At 42.5% G+C, this 10,263-nt stretch overlaps 1 protein-coding gene across 3 annotated transcripts in view; it reads right to left on the bottom strand.

Moving 5' to 3' along the window:
* Positions 1-10,170, bottom strand: part of TBL1XR1 (transducin beta like 1 X-linked receptor 1) — a 185,492-nt gene extending 175,322 nt beyond the window's left edge. For 2 of the 3 annotated variants that reach the window (XM_025212504.1, XM_025212507.1), the window contains exon 1: positions 9,021-9,415. The gene's annotated coding sequence lies outside the window, so the exon portion shown is untranslated. Of the gene's footprint in view, positions 1-9,020; positions 9,416-10,145 lie in introns of those variants that run through there. The other variant, XM_025212505.1, reaches the window with a different exon arrangement.
* Positions 10,171-10,263: the final 93 nt, after the last annotated feature.

Below are 10,263 nucleotides of genomic sequence, written 5' to 3'. Positions count from 1 at the left end.
AGGAGCACAGCCTTACTGGGTGCCTCTATTGCTGGCAGTCCATGCGGAGTCCCCGCATCTTCCACATACACAGCAAGGGAAGCCTTGCACTGGACTCCATAGGGAAACAGGGGTAGGGCTCCCTCCACTCCCGGCAGAGACAGGGGACCTGTGCAGCAGGAGACAGGGAAGGCTGCCGGCTCCAGTATGGGACTTCTGCTGATGCAAGTGCAGGAGCTGCAGGTGTGCTGCACAGAGCCCCTGAAATAGAAGCAGCCATGCAGGCTGCACTCCTCCCCCACCATGCACAGCACGGCCTGGCGCTGTGCCACACTGGTGTGCCAGAGCCTGTGCTGGGCACAAGCGCCCTAACCCCCTCCCCCCGCCAGTCCTGCTGGCAGAGAGGACTGCACACCATGTGGGGGAGTGCCCACACCCCCCACCCTCCCTCTCACCCACATCCTGCCCAGCCGAGCTCCACGCTCCACGCCCCGCTGCCCGCCTGGGCACAGACTCCAGGCTGCTCTCTGCTCTTCCACCCAGCTGCAGCTCCACAGCTCCCACCCCCACCACTTTGCTACCTGCTGTCTGGAGCAAGCTGGACACCAGGGAAGTTAAGCAGGTTCCCATGGGGGTGAGTGTAGCAGGGGCAGCAGCAGACCTGCCTGGAAGCTGAAGCCTGGCCCACCAGCACCTTCCACCTACAAGGGTGGGAGCGAGGCACAATGGGGCAAGTTGGGGGCCGTGCATATGCATGGGTGGAAGGGCTGGATGAGGTACAATTCATTTGCAGGTGCCACAGGCCGGATGAAAGTGCCTGGTGAGCCAGATATGACCCGTGGGCCATGTTTTGCCCGCCCCGACGTATAGTCTGATCTAGTCAATGGCATGTCTTATGTTTCCTCCCTAAATAAGGCCTGCATGGCTACATCCACAGACCTTATATGCCAGGTTTATCACTGCAGCAAGTTTCTACATGACATATTTCCAAATATATTATATGCTCCTGAATATGGGAATTTATAAATAGAAACAATGACTTAAATACAACATATGTGACTGTGACCCTGGGGTTGTGTGAGCAGTATTAGTATGGTACATGTCAGCATCTGTGCGCCAAAGAGCTTACAATGATATATTAAAGACTTTCAAGCAAAAACCCTTTATTGACTTCCTTCAAAGCACAGCTTATTTTTTCTCCTGCAACAGTTGTGCACACTTCCAAGACAAAACACATGTGTGCTATCAAAGTTTTGCTGAGGCCGTATGGTCAGAGAGATTTTGTGATGTATTCATTTTTCCTTGATTTGTTTTCTTTGATTTCTGGCTATCAATCCCACCAAATCAAAAATGGTCACATTCTGATACCTAAATACCAAACAGAATATTTCACTTCTGCAATTCCCGGAGATAAACTGCATCTCCAGAGCCCTTTGGAGACATTCTTCCTATTTTCCAGTCAATTCTTTAAGCTCATCTGTGTAAATAGAGCTGCTTAAAAGCAGCAGAAGCAATCCACACACATGCTAGTAAGAAGGCCTGTCTGCACCTATAACTATGAAGCAGCAATCCTGCTTTGGCTTCTTGACACTGCCCATAATACAAAACAAATCAAGGCTATAAATAAAATAATTATGGCTAATTTTACTTTAAGTCACAAAGTCTGTCTTTTACTTTCCACCTTCCCTTTAAAAAAAAAAAAAAAAAAAAAAATAGTGAGCTAAATTCTCCCCCCCACAAAAAGTCACCAAAGACTTCAATTTCTGTCTAATGAAGCTCCTAAACTTTCTACTAAGGAACCAAGCCAACTTCCACTTAAGTCTCTCATTCACTTCACTGGGATCAAGTATGATCAATCCTCTCTGCCTAAAGGCAAGTTTCTTTTCATCAAATAAAGGCATCTCCAGAACTTGTCAATTCTGTTTCTTTTCCTGGATAATGCCCACCCACCACCTTACCTTTGCACATCAAGGTACTGTCAGTAACACAGGCTGCAGAATGAAACTGACTAACAATGCTGGTAAGTTTTACTTTGCAACCCACCCTGCAACCCAACATAATGGCTCAGTTCTGAAGGAATGCCCAATTAAACTGTCCCTGCACAGTGCAATAACGCTTTCAAATACATAAGGATAAACAGGAGCACTTCGATGCAATGCTGCTCAACCTTTTGGCCCCACAGGTGAGGCAAGTGGGGAGGGGCTAGTCCACAGGCTGGATCAAGCCCTGTGCACCAGGATCTCACCACCCCTCCCTGTCCAAAGCACAAGGAGAAGACCCTAGGATACCCTTCCACTCCTGTGCACTAAGCTTGGTCCCAAGGGCCTAGCATCACCCCGCCTCCCTGGGACTGGACCCTGAAGGCCTGGTAGTGCCCCTCCTGCCCCCACTCACCAGGACTGGTTTCCAGGGACCTGGCACTGCTCCCTCCCAACCCAGCATGCTAGGACTGGTCCCCCGGGACTGATGCCATCACTTCCCACTGGGATCAGATCCCAGGGGCCAGGCACCCCCTCCCACTCCAGAGCACCAGAATTGGATCCCAGGTGCCTGGTACTACACCCACCCCTGCCCTCCACCCTGGAATTGGGTACCTGATCCAGCATGCAGGACCCAGGGCTCCCCAGGGGTCTGGGAATTTAGTAGCAGGGGAGCCATGTCACTGTTCTTCCGCTGCCAAATTTCCAGCCCCATGGGCCAGATGACATAGAGCCATGGGCCCACAAGCCAAGGAGTGAGCCCCCTTGCTTTAACGTATATAATTTATACAGAGAAGTTTAAGAAAGAGAGAAAAGAAAACCATGGTAGAGAAAAAGCACTAAAACTGAATGAGGATGAGCAGGGACAATGGTTTTGCCTTGGAAGGTTATCAGACAGAAAAAAAGATTGTGAAAGACCTTTATACTGTCAAAGAACGAAATGAAACAAAAAAAATTCTATGAGAAAATGAGAATTACAAAAAGAGAAAAAACTGAACTAAGTAAAAAGTGGAAGATTAGAAGTAATAGAGGCAAAATGTACAGAACATTTACATTTAGGAAATTCATTACACTTGCCTACATTACAGCAAACAAGAGGAAACGCATCCAAGGGGGATAACACACAGCACCATAAACAGGGAAGGGTGAGCTCTAGGAGAAGGGAACTATCAATACAAAGTTTTACTACTGGTAGTTAATGTTAATTAAGCATGTGGGGCTGGGCTTTTTCTTCTAACTGTATGGCATGGCAATAACCATGTTTATTTTTTTTCTGAGGAGTGGAGAACCTTTTATATCTACTAGAGAAATCTACATTCTCTTTGAATAACCAATGTGTAGACATAAATGGGCGTTTCAAAGCAAAACACTGTGGTGTCAAGCTTCTGTTACTTTTACAACAAATAAAATCTGAGCAATTTTAATTCAGTAACCACAAATACACTTGCAAAAGCAGCCTGACAAATACCATTCCATATCTATTAAAAAGCTGAGCAGTCAGACACTGGGAAGGGAAAGGGGCCTGAGCTGAGCACACTACCAGACACGTGCACAAACAGGATTTAACCCTAATGACATGTCTGCAAATTTTGCAGCTGCTTAGTAGTGTCCAACTGAAGATACAGCCCTTAATGTTAACAGTTTTGGTAATTTAAAATGACAAACAGCAAACTCCATCTCAGCCTCCGCGAAACGGAAATACTAGTAAACAGACATCTGATATGCTAGGTCACATACCAGCCTAGTCTCCAATACAGAGGCATGCTGGAATCAAATTGACCAGAACATGAAAATTGTTTTTCATGAACATTTTTTGCAGATTTCTACTCCTCCTTCCCTTATGCACTTAATCTTTCTTAGAAGTCTCTGACCAGTTCTACCAATATAAGTCACATGCCTTAAATTAAACCACATGACATAATTTAAGCATCCAAGCTCCTTAACAAATCACAGCATTCCCCCCCCAAGGAATTCCCCCCAAAGGCAGCTACACAAATTATGATCCCTGTGGTCCCGCAGATAACAATTCCTTTAGCCTAAAATAGGAAGATACAGAGGGTGGGAATATTCAGTGACAACTGTTTAAAAACTCAGCCTGCCCCTGCCATCCAGAATGCAGCTATCTGAGGTGTGTGTGAAGGTCTCTAATCTTCCTAAAGAGTGATTCGCAGGGATTATTTATAAAAGCTCTGAGAAGGTAAGTTTTTTGATGGAAGAGAGTATTTGGATGCAATTTCTAAGATACTTTATAGGTATTACATTCATCATACATAAAATCAAAGAACTGTTTATAGGCATTTGATAACCTGGAATAAGCAAAGTGATGATGGTTCATTCACAGAACCTGAAGTAGGCTTTTGCTCGTGAAAGCTTATGTTTCTGAAAGAGTTAGTCTTTAAGGTGCCACCCTGCCTGGCTTTCTGCCTGACTTCAGACTAACACAGCTAACTCCCTCTCTCAAATAACTTACAGTGCATGGAAGAATCAATCAGAATGGACTTGGCCAACATGAACAATGTAAGTGTATGGATGATTCCAGTGGAGAACCAAAGACCTTTTAAAATCTACTCAAGTAACAGATGGAATAAGAAGGGAGAGGGGGTTCCCCCCAACAAATCCTCACAAATGTGTCCAATATCAACAAGTGACCTTGTGAGAAAAAAAACGTTGGTTTATATTAACATTTAAGTTTAGGAGCAGATCTCTTTCTTTTCTATGACACCAAGTCTATCGAATTTGCTTAACAGGCAATTTCTTTGTATTCTTGGCCTGAGTATTATTTCACTTTAATATACCGAGGTTATGTTGTTATAAACTCCTTCTGCTTACACAGATCAACGAATTCAGAATTTAAGCAAGAAATATCAAATGACTGCTACACAAAGCAAACTTACCCATGCAGCTGAAATGAAAAGCAAGTGCTACCTCTCTACCAGAGTATGCTCAAAAATCAGAGATGCAAACATACAATCCGTTTTGCTAATCCATACTATGGTGTTATAGCTACATTTAGAAAAAACTAAAAACACATTTGCCCAAAATATATTACCATAACTTACTGATATACACATTAATAAAAAGTTGATAAACATTTATCTTTTATATCATTGGTGATTAAAAAAATATGGTAGCAAAACTAATCACGGTAATAAATCCAAAACCACCCTCCCCCCTGCCCAAAACATGGCAATGTGCATGATCCTTTATTTAGGGACATATGTATGTGTTAAGGTTCCATGCACAAACTTCTGCAATAGAATAAGGATGTTGACAACCATACCAAAAAAAAAAAAAAAAAAAAAAAAATTAGCTATGATTCGCTATTTAATAGTCATCTTCTCACAGAACACTGCAGACTGAAGGACATATTGCCAAACTGGGAGCACCAAACCTCCTGTGACTTCACACAGGACAAATAAAAACATTCCGCATGTCCTCAATGTTGCATGTCCTAATTTTTGTTACTGACCTCCTGCAACCACCCAATCTGGAGAGAGAAAAAAAAAAAAAGTTGCATGCAGCATCAAAACTAACTCCTCTCAGACATTCTGGGACAGCTGATACACCTGCGATTTTGCCCCTTGGTTTTGCAACCCAACTTCATATACAGTGCCCTTCAAATTGTCCCTCAGCATCTCTGCCTGATACTTCTTGGGCAGCTCTCAGGACGTTGGAATTGACCTCACATGCACTTGTGATAACAAGAATTCCCAGCTCTCTGGTCACAATGTTGATAGGTCACCCATGTGAGAAACCTGAACTTTAACATGGTCTGCTTGAAAGATATGGGGACATAACTTTTAGAAGGGATTCAAACTTAAGGCCCCTTAACATTGACAATATCTATAGTTGTGGTGCCAGGCACATGATTTTCTCTGAAGAGTCAACACCTTAACTCTTAACCTGGATAAAACTCCAGAAACAATACATTATGCAGAAAATTGCTACATGGTCTTAACTCTTTTTCGGCAACTATGCAAAACTTAGAGATGCAAACATGGGTGTTTCTACCCAAAAGCTTGCAAAGGAATTTTTTTTCAACTATTTTAGTTGGTCTAATAAAGGATATTAGATTTACCCAAAGAACCTTGTCTGCCTATGTCCTTAGACCAACAGAGCTACAACCTATACCCTGAAACAGAGTAGGAAACTTTCAAAAGTTAATAGTTTTGATCCATAAGAATCTACAAGTGTGTGATATCACCCTGATGAGTGTAAGGATTATAAAAATCTGTCTGCAGGTCACACCAAGGGTTTAAAAAGAGCCCTGGCATCAGCTACAAGACAGCAGCATGCCACTCAACTTGAGAGGACCATTGCCCTGCCTGAGCGAGCAGGGAGGCCTGTACACGTCCTCTGGACCATCTAACACTTCTAGTAATGCTGCTCCAGCTACCCAAAGTTTTGTTGCAAAATGTTTGCTTATGGCAGATGAGGATTTGGAGCTTCTCCATAACATGGTACACAGAAGATAGGCTGTGACTGGATACTGACTGTAAAATAAAGAAAAAAAAAACCCAGGACATCCTGTGAATGACTGAATTTTAACTGCTCGGCACCAATTATAATTAAGATCACTCTTTCGCAACACTGAGGCAAATACTCCACGTACTCTGTGACTTAACATTTTTAGTCTTCATTCTATTGTTGTAAATCTTCCATCTCCAACATTACTCCCAGAGAAAAACAGGCATTACAGCCCGAAAAAGAAGTTTGCAAACTCAGCAAAATACCAGTAGGGCTTAATTTTCTGAGACGCTAAGCACACAAAATTGTTCCCTGACTTCAAATGGAGTTGCAAACACTCAGATTTTTTGCAAATGTGACTAGTGTCTACCATACATGTTGTCTTTTCCAAATGAAAGTGCCAGCCAACTCATCCACAAGAAATAAAACAAACTTTTTCAAGCATCCAACTTTACTACAGTATAAATTCAACTTGTAGCCAACCCTTCCATGCCTCCATGTGAAGCAGGATGGGCAGCATCTCAGTAGTCACTTAGGAAGCCTTCCTAGAAATAGGAGCATGGGGTGTGTACTACACACTATTTTGCCCACAGCGTACTTTTTCAGAAGTTTAAAAATTATCTATAAACATTAAATAATCAACGTGCAAAAAATATATTATTTTGGTAGACATATACTGAAGTAAAGATACTCAGCTCATTTCTCTGTGGGTACGTAGACACACACCCAAAATAATGTAGGCAATACAAATATAATAATAATTTAGTTCCAAACCCTACAAACACCAACCCATATGAGCAAATTATGTACATGTGGAGACGACATGAGATAATTGGTCTGCAAAAGAATAAGCCATGTGTGTTACATGTTTACAGGATTCTCTGATTTAAGCCCCACAAGCATGTCAACTTAGGAAAGACAGACAAAGTAAATGTAAATTGCGTAATTCAGTCTAAGAAAAGTTTTACTGAAAGTTTAAAAACCATATGCAGCTCATGGTTTTGACCACTTATCCTCAGTCCATCCAGATACTCCTTATAAGAGGTCACAGTGCTTTGACTATCAAGCTCTCTCACAAGGGGAAAACAACTATGAAGTCACAAGTAAACTAGTACAGTACTTGGCATTTACATAACACCTTGTAACTTCAAAGCACCACACACACATCAGTCATTACCTCACGGATGAAAAACCCAGAAGCAGCATTTGTACAAATTCTCTTAGGAAAAAAAAAAAAAAAAACCAACTGTAAATAGAAGTTTGAAGGAAAATATTACACTTGCACAGCAAACAGACCTAATGATGTTAGGCATTTAGTCCTCCAAATGAAGTACACAAATCCAAATAAAAAAAAAAGTCTAACTCATTGATATACTAAAAGCCAAAACACAAATCCCAATTACTCACATATTTAAGTCCCAGTTCATCCCTTCCCTCTCCTCTTATGGAATGCATGCTAAATATTTCCCAAGTGATCTCAATAATAATTTGGGAGGCTGGGTTTCCAAGACACTGGATTCCCAAGATACAATACCACATGAACCCTATTTTCATGGAGAGAAAGCCTGGCACTCCTTTAACTAACATAACTTAGTAAAACAGAGAGAGCAGATAGTCACAAATGGCCTGGGAGTAAAAGTAAAAGGTAAAGCTATTATTTTAGAACTTAACCAAAAAGAAAAAAAGAAATCATCACAATAGGAAGCCACAGAAAACCTGCTACTATTATTTAAGCAGCAACAACAATGTGCTTGGCACATTTCATCTTAACAGTCCCTCTCCCACCCCTTATGTTTTCAAGATCTACAAACAATATGACACTTGCACAACTTTAAGCACATGCATAACAACCTTGCACAGGATCAACACATTTATAAAATTGGTTGATGAGATTATTAACATGAATGGGTCCCAATCTCACCATGAGTTTCACAAGGGCAGATCTCCAAGCCTGTGCTTAATTTGAAGCATAAGGAGGGCTTCAAATCTGCCAAACAGCCCTAAAACTTCAGGCATTATTCAGAAGCCATACCTGAAATTTTGCAAATGGCACCTTCCTGCAGAATGGGCCCAAATCAAAGCCTGAGTCAGTATCCAATGAGCAAAAAAACATCAATAATAAAACATCTCCATTGTGAATATGCTTTGTAACATCCTCAAGTATTTATTGTAATATCTTCATGACAGTAAAATGCTGTGTAGTCAAGCTCAGGCCAATTTGTGTGTGTGACAATTGCAGAATCCTCCTGACCACAAGTTTCTGCCTCCTCTCCTTTAATAACAAAGAGTGAGCATGCTTTGCCAGCTTGGCTATAAATCAGTTAATTTACCGATTTACACAGACAGGAAAATAAGGAAGTTGAGTACATTTGACAGTAGTGAAAAAAACCCAAAAACAAACTGCAACAGCAAACTTCACACTGCAACCCCACACAGCAACCTACAGACCAAACTTTCTTAAAAAAAATAAAAAAGAATCACCTTGCTATCTCAAGCAACAAGAAACCACAAAACACATACCAGGCTCACAAGAGACTTTTCTCTCTCATAAATTTTGCCTTCACAGGGAATATAGTGCTGAAAGATTCAACTCACCTGTAACAACTTTAATTTCTAATTCCACCCCTTCAAAAGCAGAATAAGAGACTGCACGTTTTGGTGTTACAACTGCTACACATGGTGGATCACTAACTCAGAGAGCCTCTCTCCATTTTAGGTGTAAAGATCTAGTGCACAGGACAAGCCTGCCTGCTTCATTTTGCATTTTTTTTTGAATGATCAAGCTCAGGAAAAAAAAAACAACACACAACACACTTATGAAAAAAAAAAAAAAAGCAGAAACACTTCCATTTCCACAACTAGGGCCCACATCTTGCTTCTCCATGTGGCCCTTCCCATCACCGAAAAGCTCATGTGCCACCCCAAACTCAACAGGGGACTGCCACACACAGAAAACTTTGCCACTTCCCAGCTTCAAATCCAAATGATAAACACAAGAGGGTCCCCCTCACACCCACCCAGAGCTGCAGAAACACAAAGGAAACCATTCCCTTGAACTTCCAAAGGGAAATGCACACAGCACAATTGCAAAGAAAGGAAATTAAGGAGAGAGAAAAAAAAGAAGGGGAAGGGGGGGAGGGGAAAACAAACAACAAAACAATCACACAGAGGGAAAAAAGTGCGGACACAGGAGCACTCCCCTCCCCCACTCCACCATGAGTTCAGCCACAAGCACATTTCTACCCCATACAAAGGCACCAGAAACCCATTGCAAAAAAAAAAAAAAAAAATCAATCAATCAATCAATACAGACCTAAGGTCACACTTCGGGGTGGCTTCCCCCCCCCACACACACACACCCCTCTTTTCTTTCTTTCTTTTTTTTTTTTGTAATATGTGCACTGCAAAATAAACACATTCATTTTGTTTATGATGCCTCTTCGTACAAGATGCCTCTTCTTTACACCAATCAAGCTAAAAATAGGCTAGAAACCAGCCTGCCTCATGATGGCTCCTTGATTCAATTTGCAGCAAATCCTTCCCCCCCCCCACCACCTTTCCCCACCCTTTATTTTAATATATATAAAACCCAAAAGGTTGGGGGGGGAGGGGGAGCCAAGGGTGGGCAAGGAGGAGAGGAAGGGGGTGTGTTGGGGAGGGGGGGCACAAAAGCACCCAAACAGCTGGGACGAGGGGGGGAAGGGGGCATGCAAGGCTCACCAGCGGCTCCCCAAAGCCAAAAACACCCCTTGCCCAGGCAGCCAAGGGGGGAGGGGGGGGAAGGGAAGGGAAGGGAAGGGAGGGGGGAAAGGCATGGTAGTGATGCCCATCCCCCACC

This window comes from Alligator sinensis, unplaced genomic scaffold (assembly GCF_000455745.1).
Source record: "Alligator sinensis unplaced genomic scaffold, ASM45574v1 scaffold1447_3, whole genome shotgun sequence".
Lineage (NCBI taxonomy): Eukaryota > Metazoa > Chordata > Crocodylia > Alligatoridae > Alligator > Alligator sinensis.
Note: the sequence above shows the minus strand (reverse complement) of the source record. Positions and strands in the feature narration are given on the sequence as shown.